The sequence below is a fragment of the Moschus berezovskii genome, chromosome 18 (genome assembly GCF_049115385.1).
Source record: "Moschus berezovskii isolate FMDL1 chromosome 18, NW_MosBer_1.0, whole genome shotgun sequence".
Lineage (NCBI taxonomy): Eukaryota > Metazoa > Chordata > Mammalia > Artiodactyla > Moschidae > Moschus > Moschus berezovskii.
Window position 1 is genome coordinate 33,312,788 of NC_142477.1, and position 26,489 is coordinate 33,339,276.

At 37.6% G+C, this 26,489-nt stretch overlaps 1 pseudogene; it reads right to left on the reverse strand.

Annotated features, from left to right (window-relative positions):
* Positions 1-12,205: 12,205 nt before the first annotated feature.
* Positions 12,206-25,076, reverse strand: LOC129553103 (large ribosomal subunit protein eL8 pseudogene; annotated as a pseudogene).
* Between the last annotated feature and the right edge of the window lie 1,413 nt (positions 25,077-26,489).

The following is a 26,489-nucleotide window of genomic DNA, read 5'->3' on the forward strand; positions in this document are numbered from 1 at the left end:
ATATTTCTTTAATGCAGCTAAAAGGAAAATAACTTTTGCATTCATGTATAGGTATATGGGGAAACAGTGGAAACAGTGTCAGACTTTATTTTTTGGGGCTCCAAAATCACTGCAGATGCTGATTGCAGCCATGAAATTAAAAGACGCTTACTCCTTGGAAGGAAAGTTATGACCAACTTAGATAGCATATTAAAAAGCAGAGACATAACTTTGCCAACAAAGGTCCACCTAGTCAAGGCTATGGTTTTTCCAGTGGTCATGTATGGATGTGAGAGTTGGACTGTGAAGAAAGCTGATTGCCGAAGAATTGATGCTTTTGAACTGTGGTGCTGGAGAAGACTGAGAGTCCCTTGTACTGCAAGGAGATCCAACCAGTCCATTCTAAAGGAGATCATTCCTGGGTGTTCATTGGAAGGACTGATACTAAAGCTGAAACTCCAATACTTTGGCCACCTCATGCGACGAGCTGACTCACTGGAAAAGAGTCTGATGCTGGGCGGGATTGGGGGTGGGAGGAGACGGGGACTTCAGAGAATGAGATGGCTGGATGGAGTCACCGACTCGATGGACATGAGTTTGAGTGAACTCCGGGAGTTGGTGATGGACAGGGAGGCCTGGCGTGCTGTGATTCATGGGGTTGCAAGGAGTTGGGCACGACAGCGACTGAACTGAACTGAACTGAACTGATGCGTGATATGTAACTGTTAGGGAAAAAGAGGGAAAAGGTACATTTAAATAATGTGGCATACCTCTTTCTTAGGTAGAGTTTGGTGGACATTATTAGAGATCTTGTCATCATATAATATTTGATGGATTTATTTTCTATTTTCTCTGCTGGAGAGTGAGCTAGTCGAGAGCTGGTACCATGCCTCATTCATCTCCACATCAGTGCTTAATATAACAACATCAATGGAGTTCAGTGCTTTCAAGTAACAGATAAAACCCAGCTGAGATATCTTAAGTTTTATTCAGCTGAATTTCTCATCAATAATTTTTGTTAAAATAATACACATTGATATCACTGCTTCCAAAAGGGTTTCTCAAGCTTAATTCAATTTCATATCAAATTATTTTTCTTTTTTAAGATATACTGTGGTACTTGAGATCTGTGTATGTGAACTCTCAGTGTCCAACTTTTGTGACCCCATGGATTGTAGCCTGCCAGGCTCCTCTGTCCATGTTTTTTAGGCAAGAATACTGGAGTGGGTTTCCATTTGCTCCTCCAGGAGATCTTCCCAATCCAGGGATCGAATCCACATCTTTTGTGTCTCCTGCACTGGCAGGCAGAGTCTTTACCAACTGTGCCACCTGGGAAGCCATACTAACTCATATTTAAGGCATATTTCAGAACAAATTAAATCAGGAGTCTATGGTCTTACTGTAAAAGCAAACAAAAAACAACAGTAGATATTAGAGGCTTTGTGAGCCACATAAACTCTATCACAACTAGTCAACTCTACTACTGCAGTGAGAAATGAGCCCCAGACAATGAGTGAATGAGTAAGTATAAAAAGTTCAATCTCATTTTATTTATAAAATGGGCAATGGGCTAGAATTAGTCCCAAACCATAGTTTGCTGAACCCTGAATTAAATCAATAAAGCAGTTCAGTTCAGTCCAGTTGCTCAGTCATGTCTGACTCTTTGCACGCCAGGCCTCCCTGTCCATCATCAACTCCCGGAGTTCACTCAAATTCATGTCCATTGAGTCAGTGATGCCATCCAGCCATCTCATTCTCTAACGTCCCCTTCTTCTCCCACCCCCAACCCCTCCCAGCATCAGACTCTTTTCCAGTGAGTCAACTCTTTGCATGAGGTGGCCAAAGTATTGGAGTTTCAGCTTTAGCATCAGTCCTTCCAGTGAACACCCAGGATTGATCTCCTTTAGAATGGACTGGTTGGATCTCCTTGCAGTCCAAGGGACTCTCAAGAGTCTTCTCCACACCACAGTTCACAAGCATCAATTCTTCAGCGATCAGCTTTAATCAATAAATAGTTTATACTAAAAGTTGAGACCTCACTGCATGTAGTGTTAATTGACTCATCTAGTTCTCATTAAAGTATATAAATACTTGGTCCTCATTTGTAAAATAAAGAGTTTGATGCAGATTGATTTCCTTAAAAGGCTATTGGAAAATACACTAATAAATGCACTTGAACAATAATTATGTGGTTAGTATATTTGGAATAAAGGCATTTAAATGGAGCCTGCCAGGCTCATCTGTCCATGGGATTTCCCAGGCAAGAATACTAGAGTGGGTTGCTATTCCATTCTCCACTGATCTTCCTGACACAGGGATCAAACCTGAGTCTCTTACACTGCAGGCAGATTCTTAACCACTTGAGCCACCAGTGAAGCCCCTGATTAACACTTTACTATATGATGCTATTGGAGAAGGACATGACAACCCACTCCAGCACTCTTGCCTGGAAAATCCCATGGACAGAGGGGCCTGGTAGGCTGTAGTCCATGGGGTCGCGAAGAGTCAGACATGACTGAACGACTTCACTTTCACTTTTCACATTCATGCATTGGAGAAGGAAATGGAAACCCACTCCAGTATTCTTACCTGGAGAATCCCAGGGACAGAGGAGCCTGGTGGGCTGCTGTCTATGGAGTCGCAAAGAGTCGGACATGACTGAAGTGACTTAGCAGCAGCAGCATACAATGCTATATCTATTAATATGCTTGCTGTTGTTGTTCAGTCACAAAATATTGTGTTATTCTTTGCAACCTCATGGATTCTGACACACCAGGCTCCTCTGTCCTCCACTATCTCCCAGAGTTTGCTCACTTTCATGTCCATTGAGTTGGTGATGCTCTCTAACCATCTCATCCTCTGCCACCCCCTCTTCCTTCTGCTTTGCATCTTTGCTAGCATCAGGGTCAGTGAATCAACTTTTCTCATCAGGTGGCCAAAATACTGCAGCTTCAGCTTCAGCAACAGTCCTTCCAAAGAATATTCAGAGTTGATTTCCTTTAAGATTGACTGTTTCAATCTCCTGGCAGTCCAAGTGACTCTCAAGAGTCTTCTCCAGCATCAAAATTCCAAAATATCAATTGTTCAGCACTCAGCCATTTAAGATCCAACTCTCATATCCATACATGACTACTGGAAAAACATATGCATAGACCTTAAAATTGTCTAGTTTGTGATACAGTAGTCAATGTCTGCTAAATCTCTTTGATAAGAAAACAAATTTTCCAATAACTATTTCACTGAACTACTATCCAAGGGAACATACCTTGGAAAACACTGAAAAATATAGACACTACTTTCCCTTTAACTTCTGACTTTCGGTGTAATATTAAGTTCAGTTTTTTTTTTCAGAATATAGTGTCTCAATTATTAGAAATAATAGTGGTCACTGTCTCAACAGGGAAGATGGGACCTTTTAACATTTCTAGAGTCTTTCCATAGGGAGTTTCATGCTATCAATAGGAGTAGTCTCATTTTCTTTCCTCAGAATCCAACCTGATTTTAACCATTTCTGGGGGATAAATATCCTGACTGTTCATTATGATTTACTGTAATATTTTCTCTTTGTTATCTCTTATGGGAAAGACTACAATTATCTTCAAGCATTCATTTTTCTCTTCTTATCTTAGTCTTTGAACTCCTACATTTTAGTTGAGTAAATGAGCCCCTTGTTGGAGATGATATTCACAGCCTCACTGAGCCAGCCTGAAGCACTTGCTTAAGTTCTGTGAAACAAGATACTGGCTCCTCCCAGGTCACCCTCCCTGAATGGAAATTGCTTGCCCTCCATTTCCTTTTCTCCTGTTCATGGGCTGAGAAGTGGATATGATTGTGGTGAACTATCTCTGGTCGTGTCCAGAGGCGACTGGCAGTAGGCACCAGAACGAGAGAGTCCAAGAAGCCTCAAAGCTCACCTGACTGAGCAAAGAAACATCACCTTGCCACTCCTAGCATATGCCTAACACAAAAGAGAAGTAAACTTCTATTTACACCACTGCCATTTTTTTGATGTAGTTAAATAACCATATTAATGAACTTCACTTTAAAAATGTCAGAATGTGGGGTTATTTCTAATTCTGCTCTGTAGTCCACTGAGCTGACTCTGGTCTACTGGTCAGGTCTACCAGTCAAACTGGTCCATAACCTTAACCCATACTTTTCCCTCTAGACTGGTAGTGCCGTGGTATTAACTGGACCACCTCAGACAGAACCAACCTAGAGGAAAGTCTGGATTGCCCTACATGGAAACATAGGTTCTAGAGCAGAAATACATTCTTTTCTTTCTGTGTTGAGTTAGACGGTGGTGGCACATGCATTTTATTATCTTCATGTACTTTGGCAGAAACTATATCAACTACTTTGGATCATTTACTTACAGAACTGACAAAGGGGATATATTTGAACAAATGTGTGAATATGTTTCTGTGAACGTGCATCTGACTGCACAGCAATTTTCTGAACACCTACTATTTTCAATTATCCATGCTTCTGTAGTCTTCCATCAGCATGGATAATCAAGTGTGTTCAGTTAACAAACATGAATGTCTGGAAGGCATTAATAAATCCTGCAAAATGCATTACTAAGTATTATTTTCATGTTGAATGAAATTACATAGAAAAATTAGTGTAGATGTTAAAGAAATATGGAACAATATGATTACGGCTCAATTTAGATATAACTTTTTATATGAAAAATAACAAATGAAACCTTAGGTGAAACATGATTATAATTTTTTTATTGCAGCAAACAGTCTATCTGAAGGCTGCTACTTGAATTAATAAAATTCAAAAAGCTGTATTTTAATGAAGATTCATTCATATAATTACTTATCTGCATAAACTTTAGATTAAATACAGGAAATAGGCAATACAAGTGCTATCACGAATAAGATAAAATATTTTAAAAATTAAAACTCTGATTCTAACTTGATTTTATCCCTTTGCATCCAATTTTATAAACTAACATATTATGCACATTTTGGGAGTTTAACGGCTTTTTATTTTTAAAAATAACCTAAATGCCACATTAACAATTTTTAAAAACCAACTGAATTATAAATGCATAAGTTCATTTGGGGATATATATATTATGTTGGGAAATGTCATCACATCCTTCATCTTCACATTTTTTATGGCTTCCTGTGGTGAACACCTGTGGCTTGTTGGCAGTAAGTTTCCTTCTTGGGACTATTAAGCACTCTATATTTTTAGAGTGGATCAACTCGGAGTTATTTGACACAGGTGTTTCTATAATTATGATACACTGGGAAATCTATAGTGCTTAGTAGCTTTCAGGTTCCCATTTCTACCTAGGTAATAAAACCCTGTCCCTTATGCAGTGCAGCTTCACTGAAGTATTAATAGAAGGTTAAAATAAGTTTGCTTAATTGACTTTAAATAAACTAAGCAGATATTTTATTTTAAACATCTGACAGTAACACATAGAATAGTTTCCCAAGTTGATAATTTTCATAAGGCAGGCCAAGTTACCTCAAATATCTTAAAGAAATATCAGATATTATATTTAAAAACTATATCAATCGGGTATATTTACATTAATAGAATTTTTGGAGCTAATATAATTTATGCACTATTGCATGTACTTAGCCTTTGAATACATTTATATACCTGGCATACCCACTTATTTTTTATGTTTCAAAATATAAAAGTAATATTTTGATATTATATATTATAGAAAATATAATATGCACATGTAAGGGCTTAATTTTAGGGCAGAGCATGTATAGAGAGCAGTTATCTTCAGGCAAAATTATCACTCCTAATATACCTCATTCATCTGATTTTAGGTACTTCAAAACTTTCCTTTAAAGCCATTAGAACTCCACCATGGTCTACACTGATTTTTAGATTCTAATCAACAGAAACACCTGAATGTGACACCACCAAATGTAAATATCTTTCTCAAAGAAACATGAGTTTATAGGAAAGTTGTTTGGTTTAATAGTACTCTAATTTCATCTTCTGGAGAAGGAAGTTACAACCATTCCAGTGATTTTGTCTGGGAAATCGCATGGACAGAGAAGCCTGGTGGGCTATTATCCAAGGGGTCTCAAGAGTTGGGCATGACTCAACCACTGAGCAATCTCATCTCTGTTTTCATAACCAGTACTTGCTCATCCCTTTTCCTCTGAAGTGGAGATGAATGGGCTTGTTCAAATTAATTACCAACACTAATAACAAGGAAGAGGAGAGGAGAAGAGTGGTCCCAGCAACCTCAGTATAAGCATGAATTTACTCCATGGTGGAGCTGCTGCAGGAACTGTGGACTCTGTTTCATTTAGGTTTGCATCTCTTGCCTAAAAAAGTCACAAGATACATAGTAAACACCTAATCCATATTGCCAAGAACATGTCTTGGTAAATGGTAACTAAAGAGAAAGTCCTCAGCCCTCCTGAGACTCTTAGACCCTTTTGTCTTTATACAGGTTTCCAGAACATCATGGTGGTTCCTGCTGCTCCTGTTGCTGCTGACAACTCCATCCATACTAACAGCTGAGAACATCATTCAGAGAAAAAACAGAAACAACTGACAGTGCGGATATTGAACAATAATGCTGTGCAAATAAGGGGGAAGCACAATTCCTTAAACACCTAATGGACAAAGAATATAAAACAGGGGAGTTAACAACCATAAAAATAACACTCTAGTCCTTGCATTTGCCCCTAAAAAATCAGTTTGATTAATAGTACTTCTGCTGGAGAAGACTCTTGAGAGTCCCTGGACTGCAGGGAGATCCAAACAGTCCATTCTAAAGGAGATCAATCCTGGGTGTTCATTGGAAGGACTGATGCTAAAGCTGAAACTCCAATACTTTGGCCACCTCATGCGACAAGTTGACTCACTGGAAAAGACTCTGATGCTGGGAAGGTTGGGGGCGGGAGGAGAAGGGGACGACAGAGAATGAGATGGCTGGATGGCATCACCGACTCTGTGGACATGAGTTTGAGTGAACTCCGGGAGTTGGTGATAGACAGGGAGGCCTGGCGTGCTGTGATTCATGGGGTTGCAAAGAGTCGGACATGACTGAGCGACTGAACTGAACTGATAGTTCTAATAGTGTTATAGCAGGTTTTTATTTTCCTGCATTCATAGGCTAACACGAATCTACAAAGACAACACCATTTATTTTGACACTAATTTTATTTATTTCTTTTTTGGTATATCTTTCTATCATGACTTTGGATGACACTTAACTTTATAAACAAGGTTTAATTTAAAATTTCCTGAAAAACTGTGTGAATAAACTAACTTACTCTTTTAAGTGTAATTTTTTCTTTACCTCCTGATTTCCATTCTAGGATTTTGTAGAATTGTTACTACGAAGTTAACAATGATCATTGTCTTTTTGTTTCTAAATATTAGGAAATTCATAAAAGGGCACAAACTAGAGCCATATATATGAGTTTCTGTAAGAATCTACATGCTGTCAACTAATACATCTGGTGCTTAATCGCTGTTGTAACAATAAAAGCTGCCTATTCTACAGAAAATTTAATAGAAATTAAAGCTCAGATGTGAACTTTTCCACTTTAAAAGAGAGAAATTTTTTGAAATATCACAGTTCATTATATCATAGGAAAGCTATATTTGTTCAGCACCATAGAGCAAACACTTATATATTCCCTTACCCTGTGTCAAAATCTTGCTCCTCTTTCTTAAAGTGAAACATAAATATCTAGTACAGCTAATCTTCTAAATTACAGTAATAATGCCAAATTTTTATCTATGAGTTCCTATTCAACAAACATTATAAGTATTTTAAGTGCATGGGTTATCTTGTTCACACAACAAACATGTAGTTAGATATCCCTTTACAGATAGGGAAAATGAAATATAGAAAAGAAAAATAACTTACTTAAGGTAACACATCTGGTTAGTGGTAGAGCTAACATTTAAAACCAGATAGTCAACCTCAAAACTCCCTGCTTGTAAATGAAATACTACTATAGACTCCCCAACACTATATGTGCAATTGTTGTGTGGCTCTAGACCCACATTTTTAGTAAACTTCATGCGTGCCTGAAGATTTAGTGGTGTCTGACTCTTTGCAAACCTATGAACTGTAGCCCTCCAGGCTCCTCTGTCCATGGGGTTCTCCAGGCAAGTACACTGGAGTGTGTTGCCATGAACTCCTCCAGGGGATCTTTCCGACCCAGGGATCAAACCCGTGTCTCTTGTGTCTCCTACACTGAATGGTGGGTTCTTTACCACAAGCACCCCTGGGAAGTATGTTAATATTTGGCCATTAACATCAAATCAAATACTTTCATATACAATGTTAATGATAAACTTGATGAACTTAGCAGATTATTCATAGATAAGATTTGACTGTTAAAATTCCTAAATTGGTGTGTCCTTAACTGATTTAACCACTGAAACAATTAAAGCAGCTTTTCTTTTCCTCTCTTACAGATACTATTGAGTGATTTATTGCTAAGAACAGGTTTTTAGTGTGAAAAGTTTTCTAATATATTTGATGAATTGGGCCTAGGAAAAAACATTTCCCTTAAACAACCATTTTTTGAATCAACTGAGTATGATATAAGGTTCAGAGAGAGGTACTGTCTCCATTGGGACCACATATCTCTTTGATTTGAGCAGTCTTCCTGGCTACTCCAGCCAGTTTACTCTCAGGATGAATTATGGGGTAGAAAAGCTTGTATCCAGAGACATAAGCAGTGTGGGAGAGAAGGAAAAACAAACTCATTTTAAGCCAAAATGATCCCCATTATTTTGGTTCATTATTGAATGAGAAAGAACATGATGTTACCCCCCAGTATAGTGTTAATTATAATGTGGGGTGATTAGAGGTAGAACACAATTTTAGATTTATATTTATGAGTGTGGAGAAGCTGCTGTCTACTTTCCCCAACATTTGGTGATATAGACACGATCAGAACTCAATATATCAACACCAAATCTACAGTTCTGGACTATCTTTGCAATTGTCTATAGCCTTGAACTCTGTCAAACTGATGTTCCCTATGACAATGTTTAAACTTGATAACTGGTACAGTGTTTTTGTTTCAAATGAATTCAGTATTTTCCCTAAAATATGTTATTCTGAAACACTGAGGGTAAAATAAAAAGAATAACAAAACAAATAGAAAGTATATAAAATAAAATTATTTGATTTGTGAGTTTTAATTCTCATGTCCTAGCACTTAACAGTTAATCAAAAGATGATTCTTTTAAAATATATATCTGATCATGGCATTTTTTTCTTCTAAAGACTGCAATAGTTTCCCATTACACTTAGGAAAGAATAAAACCAAGATTTTTACCAAAATGCAAGGGAGAAAATTGGAATTATTCAAAGTGCTTTGTTTATCTCACTGACTGTGACACACTGCATTTGGTAAGATCAGACAGTAGGACGTTCTGAAATTCAAAGACAATGCCACACAACAAAGAGCTACCCTGCTAGTGTCAGTACTTTTTATTGTCTGGCTCAGACCCAAACACCACTTTAAATGTAAATTACTTTCCCATTTCAGAGAAGACAAAACTTATGCAAATCAGGTGAAGTTAGGTCTGAGTTTTCTTCAATTTTGCCAAGCACTGTTCACTTTTTGAGTAATCACATAGCCATAACCTAAAGTGTCTATAGTGCTGAGTTGCCAATTCAGACTACAAATATGGCTACAAGGGTCACAGTAACTCTACATATGAAGGCAAGCATCCAGCAGCTTTGTTGTGTCTTCAAGGACAGTTGTGCCTTTGTACTGAAATGAACTTTTATAAGTTATTTTAATTTTATTTTTTCTTCATATTACCCTGTAAGGATGGTACATTAGCTTTAAAAGCATTATATATGCATAGGTTAGGCTTCCCCAGTGGCTCAGATGGTAAAGAATCTGCCTGCAATGCGGGAGGCCTGGGTTAGATCCCAGGGTTGGGAAGATCCCCTAGAGGATGGCATGGCAACCCACTCCAGTATTCTTGCCTGGAGAATCCCCATGGAGAGAGGAGCCTGGCAGGCTACAGTCCATGGGGTCGCAAATAGTTGGACATGACTGAGTGACAAAGCACAGCACATGGTTAAACAAACTATGATTTTCATTTAAAGATAGCAAAAACTATTTGCTATTGTTGTTCAGTAGAGTCCTACAAAAAGTTGAGTCCTTTTTCCTCTATCCTCCTAAGTTTCTCTGGCTGGGGCCCTGTGAATTAAACTGACAAAAGATAAATTAAGAGAAAAGACAAATGGAGTATATTATCCTGTATAGTATGCATACAAGCAGGAGAAACTCAGTGATGAGTAACTCAAAGGTGGTTAGAAATTCAGTTTATCTAGAATGTTAATAATAAATGTGTAGAGAAGAGACAAGACAAAAGGAAAGACTTCAGGCTTCCAAGGTGATAAACTCTGGGAAGGCAAACATATGGGGGAAACTAATGGAGTAGTATTTGTATTGGTCCATTTCAGTGCCAATTTTTCCTGTTTACCATGGTCTTGAAACTTCACAGGAGAGGGTATATATATGGCAGTCATTATAACTAAGAGGTTAATCAGATAAAGGAAGCTGTAGAAAGACTTCTTTCCTACTGGTTGAACTTCAAATGCCTTCAGCTCAAAATAACAGGCATATTTTGGGGTGTCATATTTCATTTCCAGATTATAAATATGAATGTGGCTTCCTGGTGGCTCCGGCAGTAAAGAATCTGTCTGCCAATGCAGGAGGCCTGGGTTCAATTCCTGGGCCTAAAAGATCCCTGGGAGACAAAATGGCAACCCACTCCAGTATTCTTGCCTCGGAAAAGGCATGGACAGAGGAGCCTATCCATGGGATTTCAAAGAATTGGATGCTACTTCACAACTAAACAACAATATGAATAACATATATATGTATAAACACACACACCTTTGTCAAAAGTGGAAGTGCTCGATTCAATACACCCAAGAAGCACTGCCTCGTACCTCTCCACATGGCTGACATGACATCTTAACCTGCCATCATCTTCACAGTTACTCAGTTCCAGTCGTATTATTCTCCTTGCATTTTCTGAACACTTTTCTAAACATGTTCCTATCTCAGGGCTTTGTACTTGCTCTTTCGTCTCTCTACCTGGAATGCTGGCCTCTCAAACATTTACATAGCTCTTCCCTCCCTTTCATCAAAGTTTGTTTAAAAGCCACTTCATCTGAAGGGGTTGCTTTATCAGCTCAAATGAACAATAGCAACTCTCATCACTACTTATTGTCCTCTCTGCTTCCTATAGCCCCGTAGCATTTATCACCAGTCTACAGAGTGACATGCAATGGTATCAACATCTTGGATACTTCTTTGTCTCTTTTCATTAAACATAAATTTCTTGAAACCTGTAGATTTAATTTATCTACATTCATATATGTAGGTGCTGTGCTTAGTCGCTCAGTCGGGTCCAACTCTTTGCAACCCCGTTGACTATAGCCCACCAGGCTCCTCTATTCATGGGGTTCTCCAGGCAAGAATACTGGAGTGGGTTGCCATTTCCTTCTCCAGGAGATCTTCCAGATCCCTGAACCTGGGTCTCCTGCATTGCAGGCAGATTCTTTACTGAGACACCAGGGAAGCCCATATCCTTGCATATAACACACATATTCAAGTTTTCCCTTTTCTAAAGGCATGATGCAAAGTGTGACAGAGAACAGTGACAAGGAGTGTCTGGTTAACAGTTCCCAAATGTTTTACTTTTGGGGCAAAATAGATTTACACCTTAGTATAAAGGACAAAGATCTACCATAAATGGGTCTCAAAATATCATCTGAGTGAATGCACAATCAGCAAAGTATTTGAAGCACAAATACAAGGACAGGGAAGCACCTTTGGTAAAGATGCTGATAGAGACCTTTTGGTGGTACTATAGAAAAACAAGGTGACATTGGTTTTATTGAAAGGAAACATTAGCTTCTAGTATTTTTTAAAATGCAGACACGATTTAGAGGCAAGAGTCTATTGCATCTCTTTATACTGAATGACTGTTGAGAAATAAGTACTTTCTTAAAATTATATTGAAAAGCACAGGGTTAGCTTTTGTAAAGACTATGTGAAAAAGATAATAGGGAGAAGGGTATAATTCTTGATCTAAAGTGAAGAACCTGGGAACTGACTGTCAAAGATAGTATATACCCAAAAGTCAGAAATCAATGGCTTATTTTAACATGCTGTAAGTCATACATTTTAATGGATATGCACTATGTTGTTGTTTTTTTTCCCCTCAGTTAACACTGGCTGAAGGGGAACTTATATTTAAGTACAGAAAACTCAGTAGTATACACGTGGCCCAGTTTGGTGGGCAGTTCTATGTCCTTTGCCTTTTCCAGCTTGGCAAGGCAAGCCACCAATTTCAGACCCAGGACATTGCCTCCCGTAGTGATGGGGAACCTCTCAGTGTAATTGGTCCTGATGTTGTAGCTTCCGGCTGCTTAACTAGAACCACTTTGTCTTCTGAATTAACTTGTGTGAAGGTGATGGTGGTATAAATCTTGCTGTGGACTATATGCTCCAGCCTAGGCTTCACCTTGATAATGCAGTAGGAAACCCCCACTTTAAGACACAGGCAGACAGGAAGACAACCAGCCCAGTAGGGTCCACATTTGTTTAATGACTACCAGTTGAGCTTTCTTGTTCTCTACCAAGGTGGGGACAGTCCAAAACCCTGCCTGAAGGACATATGGCCTCTTAGTGGGGACATCCCCTTTGCCCAGTTTTTTTCTCAAGTGCGGCTAACAATCTCTTGCTTTGTCTCTGGTCTGTACTTGATGGCCAGCTTAAGCAGCCATGTAGCTGTTCAGTGGTCCAAGGCCTGGTTAAATGGGTGAACTGGTTCATTGCAGGAGGCACTTTCAACTGCTTACAGAGGATAGCCTTTTGTCACCACCTCAGTGCATCTTGGCCATTTCACAAATCAGTGATGTGCCTTTTTAAGCTGGATGTCCTTTCCAGTGACAGAAATCTTGGGCCTTTCCTCAAACAGGTGGTTTACCACCTTCTTGGCTTCCTGATTCTTCATGATAGCAGGTACTAGGGCTACCTTCACAACAACTCTTACCAAGTAAATGCCACGATTTTCCACTGCTTACAGGAGGAAAATAACATATAATCACATAGTTGATATGTAACGAGGCCAGGATTTGGGCACAATTTGACAGTCACCAGAGACTATCATTTTTATTGTACAATATAAATAATGTTTAGTAAAATTTTAAACAATCAATTCTTTAACAGTCCATGAAAAGAAATGAGAATACTCAATGCTCTTTTTGAGACACTGTGCCTAATATTCCTAACACATGCTACTAACATGAGGGAATAATCTCTAGCTATTCATGGTTATCTGAAAACTTCAAAAAAACCAATGGTACAATTTATAAAAAGAAAGAAAAAGGAGGGATAGAGGGATGAAGGGCAGAGGCCAAATCAATGTATAGCTTTTAGTCTGGAAAACTCTTATTCTTTTTGACCAGATTAAAATATCCCTGCCCTCAAAATTTTCTATCACCAATAGAAAACTCTGCTTTCATAATATTTTGTTCATAGTACTACAGTGATATACAAACTCTTACCCAACTTATAGAATAAACTGTGCTATTTACAACACATCAGATAAGAGCTTTTTTATGTAGAAAGTGTCACGGATTTATGATTAACTGAGTTTCTGATCACTTGCTTGATGCAATATTTCAGGATGTTACTCAACTAACAACTTGGCAATATGAATGAAAAAATATTTATGGAATGGAAAATTAGCTTACTGTCACAACAACTGGATAAATATGATAAAGATAATTCCAACTATCAAAAGCATATAATATGTCGTTTTGTTTACATGCTGCAATTATGTATTCATAAAATGATTATATCACAACAAAATTAAAATACTGTTTGTAAGCCAACTGGTAAGCAATCTATCTTCCTCATTCTTTTTTAGCCCTAAATAAATTTAATGACATGGAAACAAATTTGTAAGTATATTATTATATTTATACAAACGTAATAACTGTTATTTCAGTTTGAAAAGGCTACTTGAGAATAGAAATCTTAAATATGTTATTTTGTAAATAGCAATACCAACATATCAGAGCTCATTAACAACTGATGCCGACATATAACACAAGAAGTTGTTCAACTGTTGGTTCAGTTCAGTTCAGTCGCTCAGTCATGTCCGACTCTATGTGACCCCAAGAATCACAGCACGCCAGGCCTCCCTGTCCATCACCAACTCCCGGAGTTCTCTCAAACTCATGTCCACAGAGTCGGTGATGCCATCCAGCCATCTCATTCTCTGTCGTCCCCTTCTCCTCCCGCCCCCAATCCCTCCCAGCATCAGAGTCTTTTCCAGTGAGTCAACTCGTCGCATGAGGTGGCCAAAGTATTGCAGTTTCAGCTTTAGCATCAGTCCTTCCAATGAACACCCAGTATTAATCTCCTCTAGAATGGACTGGTTGGATCTCCTTGCAGTCCAAGGGACTCTCAAAAGTCTTCTCCAACACCACAGTTTAAAAGCATCAATTCTTCGGCGACCAGCTTTCTTCACAGTCCAACTCTCACATCCATACATGACCACGGGAAAAACCATAGCCTTGACTAGATGGACCTTGGTTGGCAAAGTAATGTCTCTGCTGGTAGCTGCTGATAAAATATGATATTGATAGATCTTCAAAATATGTGCATTTCTTTCATGAGAACTATTATAAGGCCCTCGGCTATATCTTTTGTAGGAAAGATGCTAAATTTAGTGGGTGTGCAAAGAAAGCAGAAACGTAGATGAAAATCCAGATGATTTTGGTTTCGTGATAAAAATGAAGCATGAAATACTAATTGGCTAAGTACTGGGGTGATTCTGTAAAACAGCAAATTGAAAAAAATATAGAAGAAATTTAAAAGAAACATCTGAAAGTGACAGCATTAAATCTGTTTGGAGATGTATTCAGCAGGCTTCCTCTGCAAGTGATGTATAAAGTTTCGACTTGTCAGACTGCTTAAATGAAACTGCGTCTCACCATGAAGAGATCTCCAAATCCTTAAATTTAAGAGAAGACAATTTCAGACACTCATCATTAAGGAGGTAATAAAGAAACACACACACACACACTCTTACTTCTCCCTGACCTTAGCTGAAAATGAGCACTAGATAATACTTCAAAAGTGTGTTACATCATCTCCAACAAGAATCTGGCAGGTGACAGTGAGGAAATTGTTGTTCTTTGCTATAACATTAAGTTTTCAACTTAGCTGTTAAAATGTTTAAAAGTTAAGTTGTGATATAACAAAAGTTTGTTGAGATTTCATATGTATTCTCAGAAACAGAATTTTTGTGGGATAGTGATATTTGCCCCTCACCCCCAGCTTTGGTCAAGACACAGGATTTGGATAATAAACCCAAAAGAAATAAAGGAAATAAAAATAAAACCAAATGCAACCTTGTCAAAGAACACGGCCACTTACTTTGACAGTATTAGAGAACTGAAATAGCTTTTTAAGGAAAGTTTTACATTTTCTTATGTAACCTGGAGGTTGAACAACTCCTTTTGCCATATCAAAAATGCAAATTTCCTTTTATCATCCATTGCTCCTTTAAAATACACTCAGCGTGGTAACTGTCAGGATTTTCCTGCCCATTCAGGATAGTGTTCTAGGGATACTTCACACTGTTTTTCACAGACACAATTCAGTAATCATAATGTTGAGTCCAAGATATCCATCACCACTCAGCATATTTTTATGACTTAATTATATTAACACCAGCCTATTTCAGGTCAAATGCCTTTAAGATTAAAAATGGGGAGCTGACTTTTCTATTTGTTTACTGAAACCTCTCTCATAGACAATTCTTTTCCTGCCCTCTTTTCGAGATAAAAACAGTTCTTTAACAACCATTCAGCTCTAAGGTCCTGATATATTTTGCAAGAGTTTCTTTTCTGACTTCTGACATTCGCTGCAGTCCAATTCTTTCTCTCCTGCCTTTCTCTTGACTTCTGTTCTCCAAGGCCCTTTGCCACTCTTCCCTGAGCTGTGAATATGCTTCAGTTCCTTGCTGCTTTGTTCCCTCCATGACTCCAGGTGGCGCTCTTGGACAGGATGACTTGCTCTCCGCTCAGTTCGCATCAGGCAGGAGAAAACCCTACAGGCATTCATCCATTGTTAGGACTTATCCAGGGAGTGTATGTAGGTCGACCCTAAAATAGCATCACTATCCAGAGTTATTAAGTCCTTTTTCTTTTGCAAGAGTCCCATGGTGAGAGTCAGACCCTAGTCCACCCTGCCTCCCAAATGCAGGCGTAGTGTATTAAACTTTCTGTAGATCCCTGTGTCAGCCTGCACCCCTGCACATGGATGTTTAAGCAGAGAGGGAGAAGAGGTGGAAAGGAATATCACATCCTACCTGGAGGAGGGGATTCGAAAAATAACACCCTCACATTTGTATACAAAAATATATTTTCCCTTCACTATCTTCTTCCCTAAAACACTTTTTCTCTCATTTATTATATACTTGAGATGAGAAGATTCAAGACACTAAGAACACCATATTTTAGTTATTTTAAATTTTCTTTGTAGATCCTTCAAATGCTGATTCATCTTTGGAATGTCATTATCTATTGCACATTAGTCAAACTTAAGCTGTTCTACTTAAAAAACCTTTATCTTACAATAATGAAACGGCACTAGCTTCAGAAGGTATCTTGGATCATCATAATACCTAGATGCACTTATAAGAAGCATTTGAGGAAGAAAACGCCAGGAGATTAAAGGAAGCATGAAAGAATCAGGCCATAGACCAGAAGAGACAGTCCGTTTCTGACACTTAGGATCCTGGAATACATCTTCTGTTGAAAGAGAGTGATGCTAAAGATATAAAATAGATTCCTGAAGAATTTGTTCACTTATTTGTTCCTTTGTTCATTTATTCATCAATTCATAAAAATAAGCATTAATTGGAGAAGGAAATGGCAACCCACTCCAGTGTTCTTGCCTGGAGAATCCCAGGGATGGCAGAGCCTGGTCGGCGGAGCCTGATTGGCTGCCATCTATGGGGTCGCACAGAGTCGGACACGACTGAAGTGACTTAGCAAGCATTAATATCTTGAGTGTAACAAGCTAAATGTAGTGAACTGGAATGCTGTGTAGGAATATCAAACAGTCATATTTCACAGAACTAATCATAATATTTTTCCAATAAGAAGTTCACATATCGTCCAAATTTTTGTAGAAAAATCTCTTAAAAGTGACGTTACATGATGTTCAATATGGGAACATGAATATATTTTCCTTCTTGCCTACTACTACTACCTAATATTATTGGTTTAATTTGCTTTTGGTATGTTATAGTTGGGTTTGAACTTTGCATTTTTACCGTATTAATTATGAGTCCCTTGGACTTTCAAATGAGAATTCAAGGCAACAGTAATATACCAGTCTTAAAAATTAACTGAGCTTTTGCAGATTTAATCTGGTGATCTCAACCATATTAAATTAGTTATACTTTTAATTTTAAAAACTTGTGTTTCAGTGATGACAAATTATGTACTCATAAAGTTAACTAAATATACTCAAACACAAAACTAGCAAGGAACTTTTATATCATTTATACAAGTACAACACTAAAAATTACTAATTAAATTTATTACACTAAATACTGAGGAATTAGACAATAGCTGCAATGCAGCAGATAATGTTTTGCTGAAACTAAATCACTTCTTAAAATACAAAAAGAGTTTTGTCACACAATTAAGGATATTTTGAGTTCTGTATACCCAGGTTCAATCCCTGGGTCAGGAAGATCCCCTGGAGAAGGAAATGGCAACCCACTCCAGTATTCTTGCCTGGAAAATCCCATGGACAGAGGAGCCTGGTAGGCTACAGTCCATAGGGTCACAAAGAGTTGGACACGACTGAGCAACTTGTCAAATGTCATACTTACTTTAGTTTCAGGTATGTGATGATTTCATTCTGGAATCAATTTTGGTCTTACTATTCAAACTACTCTAAAGTAAGTATACCAAAAGGTCCCATGGCCTTGGCTTAGCAAGAATATTTCATTTTTCCCTAAACCTCCATTCTTTTCTCATTAACCTGAAACCATTAAAAAGTAAAATGATGGAATAGTTTCCTTAATTTCTCTTTCTATTTTCTCATTATTAGTGTATAGGAATGCAAGGGATTTCTGTGTGTTGATTTTATATCCTGCAACGTTACTGTAATCATTGATTAGCTCTAGTAGTTTTCTGGTAGAGTCTCTAGGGTTTTCTGTGTAGAGGATCATGTCATCAGCGAACAGTGAAAGTTTTACTTCTTCTTTTCCAATTTGTATTCCTTTTATGTCTTTTTCTGCTCTGATTGCTGTAGCTAAAACTTCCAGAACTATGTTGAATAGTAGTGGTGAGAGTGGGCACCCTTGTCTTGTTCCTGACTTTAGGGGAAATGCTTTCAGTTTTTCACCATTGAGGATAATGTTTGCTGTGGGTTTGTCATATATAGCTTTTATTATGTTGAGGTATGTCCCTTCTATTCCCACTTTCTGGAGGGTTTTTATCATAAATGGATGTTGAATTTTGTCGAAGGCTTTCTCTGCATCTATTGAGATAATCATATGATTTTTATTTTTCAGTTTGTTAATGTGGTGTATTACGTTGACTGATTTGTGGATATTGAAGAATCCTTCCAGAAAAATAAATGACCCAATCAAAAAATGGGCCAAAGAACTAAACAGACATTTCTCCAAAGAAGACATAAAGATGGTTAACAAACACATGAAAAAATGCTCAACATCCCTCATAATCAGAGAGATGCAAATCAAAACCACAATGAGATACCATTTCACACCAGTCAGAATGGCTACTATCCAAAAGTCTACATGCAATAAATGCTGGAGAGGATGTGGAGAGAAAGGAACCCTCTTACACTGTTGGTGGGAATGCAAACTAGTACAGCCACTATGGAGAACAGTGTGGAGATTCCTCAAAAAACTGGAAATAGAACTGCCATATGATCCAGCAATCGCACTCCTGGGCATACACACCAAGGAAACCAGAATTGAAAGAGACACGTGTACTCCAGTGTTCATTGCAGCACTGTTTATAATAGCCAGGACATGGAAGCAACCTAGATGTCCATCTGCAGACGAACGGATAAGAAAGCTTTGGTACATATACACAATGGAGTATTATTCAGCCATTAAAAAGAATACATTTGAATCAGTTCTAATGAGGTGGATGAAACTGGAGCCTATTATACAGAGTGAAGTAAGCCAGAAAGAAAAACACCAATACAGTATACTAACACATATATATGGAATTTAGAAAGATGCAAATGATAACCCTGTATACGAGACAGCAAAAGAGACACAGATGTATAGAACAGTCTTTGGGACTCTATGGGAGAGGGTGAGGGTGGGATGATTTGGGAGGATGGCATTGAAACACGTATGTTGTCATATGTGAAACGAATCACTAGTTCAAGGTCGATGCATGTTATAGGATGCTCGGGGCTGGCATGCGGGGATGACCCAGAGGGAGGATAAAGGGAGGAGGGAGGTGGGATGGGGGTTCAGGTGGGGGAACTTATGTAAACCCGGGGCAAATTCATACCAATGTATGGCAAAACCAACCAATATAATATTGTAAAATAATTTGCCTCCAATAAAAAACAAATTAATTACATAAAAAAAAGTAAAATGATTTGTTGACTCACAAATCATAAAGTAAATACATTTACTGAATTAAGCCTGATTGTTGCCATCATAGTTGTAAGTAACCATATAGCTCTAAGGTAACCACTGAAATACTGCAGAATATACTACAGTTTTAAGTTGTTTAAACTTAAAATTGAAGTAAATGCAGACACAAACTTTTCTCAGGGTTACTGCCAAAAAGAAGGACAGAGAGGAGAAGAAGTGAAAGACGGAGAAAGAAGAGAAATTTTCTGGACATAAGGATATATGGCTCCCTGGGAAATATCAATTTAGACCTTGTGTTACCATATAATGTAAAGTACAAAGTTTAAAGTTATTTTATAAAACAGTACTTAATTTTATATTAGCTTATATAATTTCTTTTGGGAGTTTTATTCATTATTTTAAAATGTTATATATACGTGTGTGTGTGTGTATATATAATGACTTGAGAGTCCCTTGGACTGCAAGGAGATCAAACCAGCGAATCCTAAAGGAAATCAACCTTGAATATTCATTGGAAGGACTGAGGCTGAAGCTGAAGCTCCAATACTTTGGTCACTTGATGCGAGGAGCTGAGTCATTGGAAAAGACCTTGATGCTGGGAAAGATAGAGGGCAGGAGGAGAAGGGGATGACAGAGGATGAAATGGTTGGGTGGCATCGTCAATTCAATGGACATGAGTTTGAGCCAACTCCTGGAGATGGTGAAGGACAGGGAAGGCTGGCATGCTGTAGTTCATGGAGTTGTAAAAAGTAAGACACAACTGAGTGAGTGAACAATAACAAAAATTATATATACAAAATATGTGTGGCGTGCATATATATTTTGAAGCATAACAGAGTACTTGAGAACCTACTGGCAATTTAAGAACTGCAGCCTTACTCTAAGGAATTCTGTCACTCTCCATCCAACACTTCCCTCATTCAGGATTTCAAATCCCTAACGGTCCCCTTCCCAGAAAAGAGGTAATAACATCCTGGATTTTAAACTTACCATCCTTGGCCTTTTTATACTTTATCACATGTTTACATTGAAACAATATATTGTTTCGTTTCACTTATTCATTTTTTTAAATAATGTACTCCATATAGTTCTGTTTTCCCCCCTTATTTATTTTCCCTGGTTCACTTTAATAATTCTAAATTTTTTCTTCATATAGTCTAATCAGTCGTTATTTATTTCTTAAAATGTCAGCATTCAAGTCCATGAAAGTCTAAACTTTTTGTGACGTTTTTCTCCCACAGATTCTCATTCATGGTGAGTGAGTGAGAGAATGTGTATGTGTGTGAAAGAGTAACAGAGAAAAAGACAGAGAGATGTGACTGTGGAGACCTGGGGCCTAAATCAATCATGCTTTCCCTCAGAAAGAACTTCCATTTCCTTCTGGTGGCATCAAGGGTGTGCTACTGACAGGGGACCCATCCCACGACAAGGGTCTTTTCTCCTGCTGGTATGGAAATCTAATTAATCTCTCCACCCCACACAGAGGGGTTTTCCCAGGTTGCTCAGTGGTAAAGAATCTACCAGCCAAGCAGGAAATGCCTCCCAGGCAGGAGATGTGGGTTCGATCCCTGGGTCAGCAATATTCCTTGCCGAAGGGAATGGCAATCCACTCCAGTATTCTTGTCTGGGAAATCCCATGGACATAGGATCCTGGTGGGCTAGTACCTGGACTTGCAAAGAGTCAGACATGACATAGCGACTAAAGAGAACCCTACCATTCCCAGAAGCTTAGTACTATTTTTGGCCACTGAAAGTCTTCTATAGTGTGGTGTAAAACCCCCAAATCTGTATCATTTATGGTTTAGCAGAATTTAGTTCTTTCATAGGAAGCACCCAATGATATCTTGTCAGGAAGACACAGTTCCTATACTTGTGATACTTGTGTAGAAATAGGTACCATAAATGGTCTGATTATAAATTCAGATTATGTCTGAGTTTATATATAAATATAACAAATTCAGATTATATCTGATTGCTTTTATCATATATATGTAATACTGGAATTTTTTTTTTTTTTAGAAATCAAGAACTTTCATATAACCAAATAAGAGAATAAAGAATCATGGGATTTAAATGAATTGATTGTTCACACTTAGCAATATTTACCCCAAAATCCATTACAAAAGTATACATCAATCAAGTATTAATCAATTTAATATAATCATATAAATGGTCATACTATTGAGCTTCTCTGTAGACAACCTTTGCATGAGTTTGCTGGAGTGGAATTCAAAGAAGAGCTTCCTGTTCTAGTTTTCATGTACTTTGTCTATTCATATAATTTGCATAGAAAGAGATCATCAGCCTCTCACTGGTAGTATTGCATGAGTTTGAATTAATAATATACAATGTATACATTAGTATATTAAAATACTAAAAAAGCATTAGTTTACAATGGAATATTCCAGTTACTAAAATTATGATATTTTCTACTCAACTTCCTCTCCTCTACTTCTTATATTCAAGGTACTTCAAATGCAGTCATCAACAGTAGAACTGTTTTGACATGACAATATGGATACCTAAGCTAAGTTTGGCCTATCTAATTTCTCAGCATCAGTTCAGTTCAGTTCAATTGCTCAGTCATGTCCAACTCTTTGCGACCCCATGAATCACAGCGTGCTAGGCCTCCCTGTCCATCACCAACTCCCAGAGTTCACTCAAACTCATGTCCATCAAGTCGGTGATGCCATCCAGCCATCTCATTCTCTGTCATCCCCTTTTCCTCCTGCCCCCAACCCTTCCCAGAATCAGACTCTTTTCCAGTGAGTCAGCTCGTCGTATGAGGTGGCCAAAGTATTGGAGTTTCATCTTTAGCATCAGTCCTTCCAATGAACACCCAGGATTCATCTCCTTTAGAATGGAATGGTTGGATCTCCTTGCAGTCCAAGGGACTCTCAAGAGTCTTCTCCAGCACCACAGTTCAAAAGCATCAATTCTTCGGCGCTCAGCTTTCTTCACAGTCCAACTCTCACATCCATACAATTTCTCAGCATAAAAGTGTATAATTAAGACAAACCTCATATGGACTGGACATGAAAGAAGAGCCATTTATCATGAGAGTTATGTGGTGGCTAGGTTCTATTGACCATGAATTTAAGGGAACAGAAAGTATTAGTCTAGAAAGAGGAAAGACTAAAGCAGCAGAAGAAAAATAAGGAAGTGAAAGGTGGAAATGTGATTCTAAGTGCTTATTACTGCATGGTTTCAATGTCTTTATTAAGACCTCCTATGTTTGTAAGAGTTCTTGCTCCTTGGAAGGAAAGCTATGACAAATATAGACAGTGTATTAAAAGTAGACACATCACTTGCCAACAAAGGTCTGTATAGTCAAAGCTATAGTTTTCCCAGTAGCATGAATGGATGTGAGAGTTCAATCCTAAAGAAGGTTGAGAGTCAAAGAACTGATGCTTTCAAACTGCAGTGCTGGAGAAGACTCTTGCGAGTCCCTTGAACAGCAAGATCAAATCCTCAATACGAAAGGAAATCAATCCTGAATATTCATTGGAAGATCTGATGCTGAAGCTGAAGCTCCAGTACTTTGGCCACCTGATGGGAGGAGCCAACTCACTGGAAAAGACTTTGATGATGGGAAAGATTGAAGGTAAAACGAGAAAGGGATGACAGAGGATGAGATGGTTAAATAATATGACTGACTCAATGGACATGAATTTGAGCAACCTCCCAGAGATAGTGGAAAATTGAGGACTCTGGTGTTCTATAGTTCATGGGGTAACAAAGATTCAGATATGACTTAACAACAGAAGAATAACAACACTTGCGTTCCATGTGATGCTATTATGCTAGTGTGTGTGTGTGTGTGTGTGTGTGTGTGTGTGTGTGTATACACACATATACAGTCTCTTGCCTCTTCTTTCTTGAATTTATTCTATTATTTGCAACCAAAAAGCCAAACTAATTTCAATCTAAGCTGTGGATAAAAGCACAAAAAAGAAAATTTCTTTGTTAGCAAGATTATTATGCTTACCAGCTCCACTACATGACTCTGATAACTTATTTCACCTGTCTTGAATAAAATGCAAGTGTAGTATTCCTACTGTTTGTGACAGCTTAGTGAATCAGTACCTAAACAATGTTTAAAACAGTGCCTTCACATGGTAAGAATTGTATATGTTGACATCCCCATTTTGTAAGAATTTTAAGTTTATCAATTCCATGTTATATGCCACATTTTAGTGCAGCAGGGAGCAATAATCCATCATGAGGTTGGTTACCAGTGCTTCTTTAAGGGAGGGGAAAGTGGTAAAAGAGAAAAATTAAAATAATTACTCATAAGTCAGTGCTTTATCTGATAGATGAAAAAGTTTTTTTTTTTTTTAATTAGAAGTAAAACTTTTAAAAAATGTCTGCTATATTTTAGGTCATTGTTTCTAATATGTACCATGTTGTCATTCTGGAAAGAAACCAAAAAGCTCTGAACAGTTACAATAATGCAAAGTAGCAATCCTTAACTATATCATAGTTTCTCTTTGGGGTTTCACATGCAACATAACCTGCTGCTCTGATATAAAAAGACACTTGAAATGAAAATAATTCACCGTTAATGAAACATAGAGTCATGGTCACAGTAATTTCTTGTCTGCAGGGAAATACTTCCTTTAGTTTGTTTAGCCTTCTCTCGAAGAATTTGTGTATTCAGCTTTAAATAATAAACTCAACTGGTCTCTTTTGTGTCAGAACATGGGCCAGGTGGCCAGAAAGATAACATGAGAACTTTAGGAAGGAATTTCCTATTCCTTCATACCTTATGAACTAATTCTTTCATTCCTCTTCAAATGCTAGCAAGCAAAGCAAGAATGTTCTTGAGAGAGGTTGGAAGGAAAAGGCACATTTCAATTCAGTAGGGCAAACACATTCGTGAATACAGGCATATATTTCTAAAACTAAACCCATATGTTGCCTCCATTTTTCCCCTTTCTTCAAAAGGCTGAATTATACGTATAACTATATATATATATAATTTAAATATGTAAATCTGTATCTATATATACACATATAGCATCTCGAACAATGGATCTAGGGACTCTATCTCTAAGCTGTAAAGTTGAAAATAGAAAATTTTATAATATCACAATTTGAGTAAAATGTAAAATTACTGTGAAAACTATCAAAGTATATAAAATAGATTCAGGTGGTATGTTAAGCTTTTTTTTTTCTGCAAAGGAAGTGGCTTGGGATTTTATAAAATTAGCATCAATGGCTGTATGCATTCATGTCTGCAGACTGGTTATCACACTCGTATCATTTCTTTCACAGACGCTCAGGAAATATTCCTCTTCTGCCAAATACATTGTCTGAAATTTAAGTGTTGTCTGTGGTCCTAGGTGCTCGGTTTGCACCCAGTCTGCTTGGACTTTGAGACAGCAAGGAGAGCCCCCCTCAGAAGATGGCACCATACTGGCTTTCTACTACTGTTGTACCAAACACTGCAAAGAGTGACTTAAGACATTTGATATTTTACAGTTCTGTAGAAGCCTGTCTGACATAGGCTTCCCCTGGCAACTTCAAGGGCTTGGCAGGACTAAGTTCTTTTCCAGAAAGTATAGGGAAGAATTTGTTTGTTTCTTTTTCACTTCTTGCTTCTTCAGGCTTCCTTTAAGCCTTGGATCAAGACCACCTTTTTCCAAATTCAAAGGGTAGACTAAATCCTTCTCAGACTGCATTATTCTAACTTTCCATTCTGCATTTCGATTCCACTTTTTGGTGGTAACCTTGGGTCCATCCCATTAATATAGAATTTAGTTACCTGTTGCCATGTAACAGAATATATGCCCAGGTTCCTGGGATCAGGATGTAGATACCCTAAGGGCTGAGGAAATGCATTATCCTGCCTCCTGCAGGGACAATATGGACTTTCTCTGCTATTATGTTCAATCAATGCTAATTTTCATAAAAAAAGATCATCAATTTCATAACCTGATGTCTGCATTTGATAAAAATTTTAAAATATGGATATAAAATAGAACCATTATTTGACATTCATGTAAGGAACCAGTTATTGTCAATAAGAAGACGGAATAATCACTGGAGAAACTATCTGTTTAATTTCAAAGTGAAATTAGTGACAAACTGTGGATGCAATTTGCACTATTATTGAAAATCAAAATAATAAACGTCATATGGAGTATTCATTATTCCTTTCATGAACTCAGTTTGTCCATTTTATAAACAACTAAGCTAACTGTCAATATGAACACATGATAAAACCACCTAGGGTAGTTTAAAAAACCACAGATAAAGTAACTTGAAGGGGAATTAAGAATATGAAATACAATGTTGAACAGAACAAACAAAGCAAATCCGTTGTTAATTTTAAATTAAAAATCAACACCATCTTCTTTAAAGACCTTGACTAAATTATACCTCTGGCCAAGCAATAAATAAATGAAGCGCAACATGCATGAAACATAAACCTTCATTTTTAGTTTCCATTTTTAAGAACTATTTCAAATTAGGTATCATTTTTCTAGAAATAACCCCCAAAATGAACATTTGTAGTAATTTTGTATACTGTACTTCAGGTCTTCCTGACATAGTAAAGCTAATTATAAGCATTTATTATGTATGAGAAAGAAAGATTTTTACATACTTTAATTCATTCAGCCTTCAAAGAATTAACACATAAGAAGTCAATAATATCCCTACTTCATAGATTTAGATTCTGAAGCACAGAGAGATTAAATGACTTGTGGTAAAGCGGACATTTCTAATCCATGCACTGTGACTTTACAACCAAAACTATTAAGTGGTGCCCTCCTGCCTTCTGACTTGGATCATACACAAATATTTTCCCTCTTAAAGATAAGATG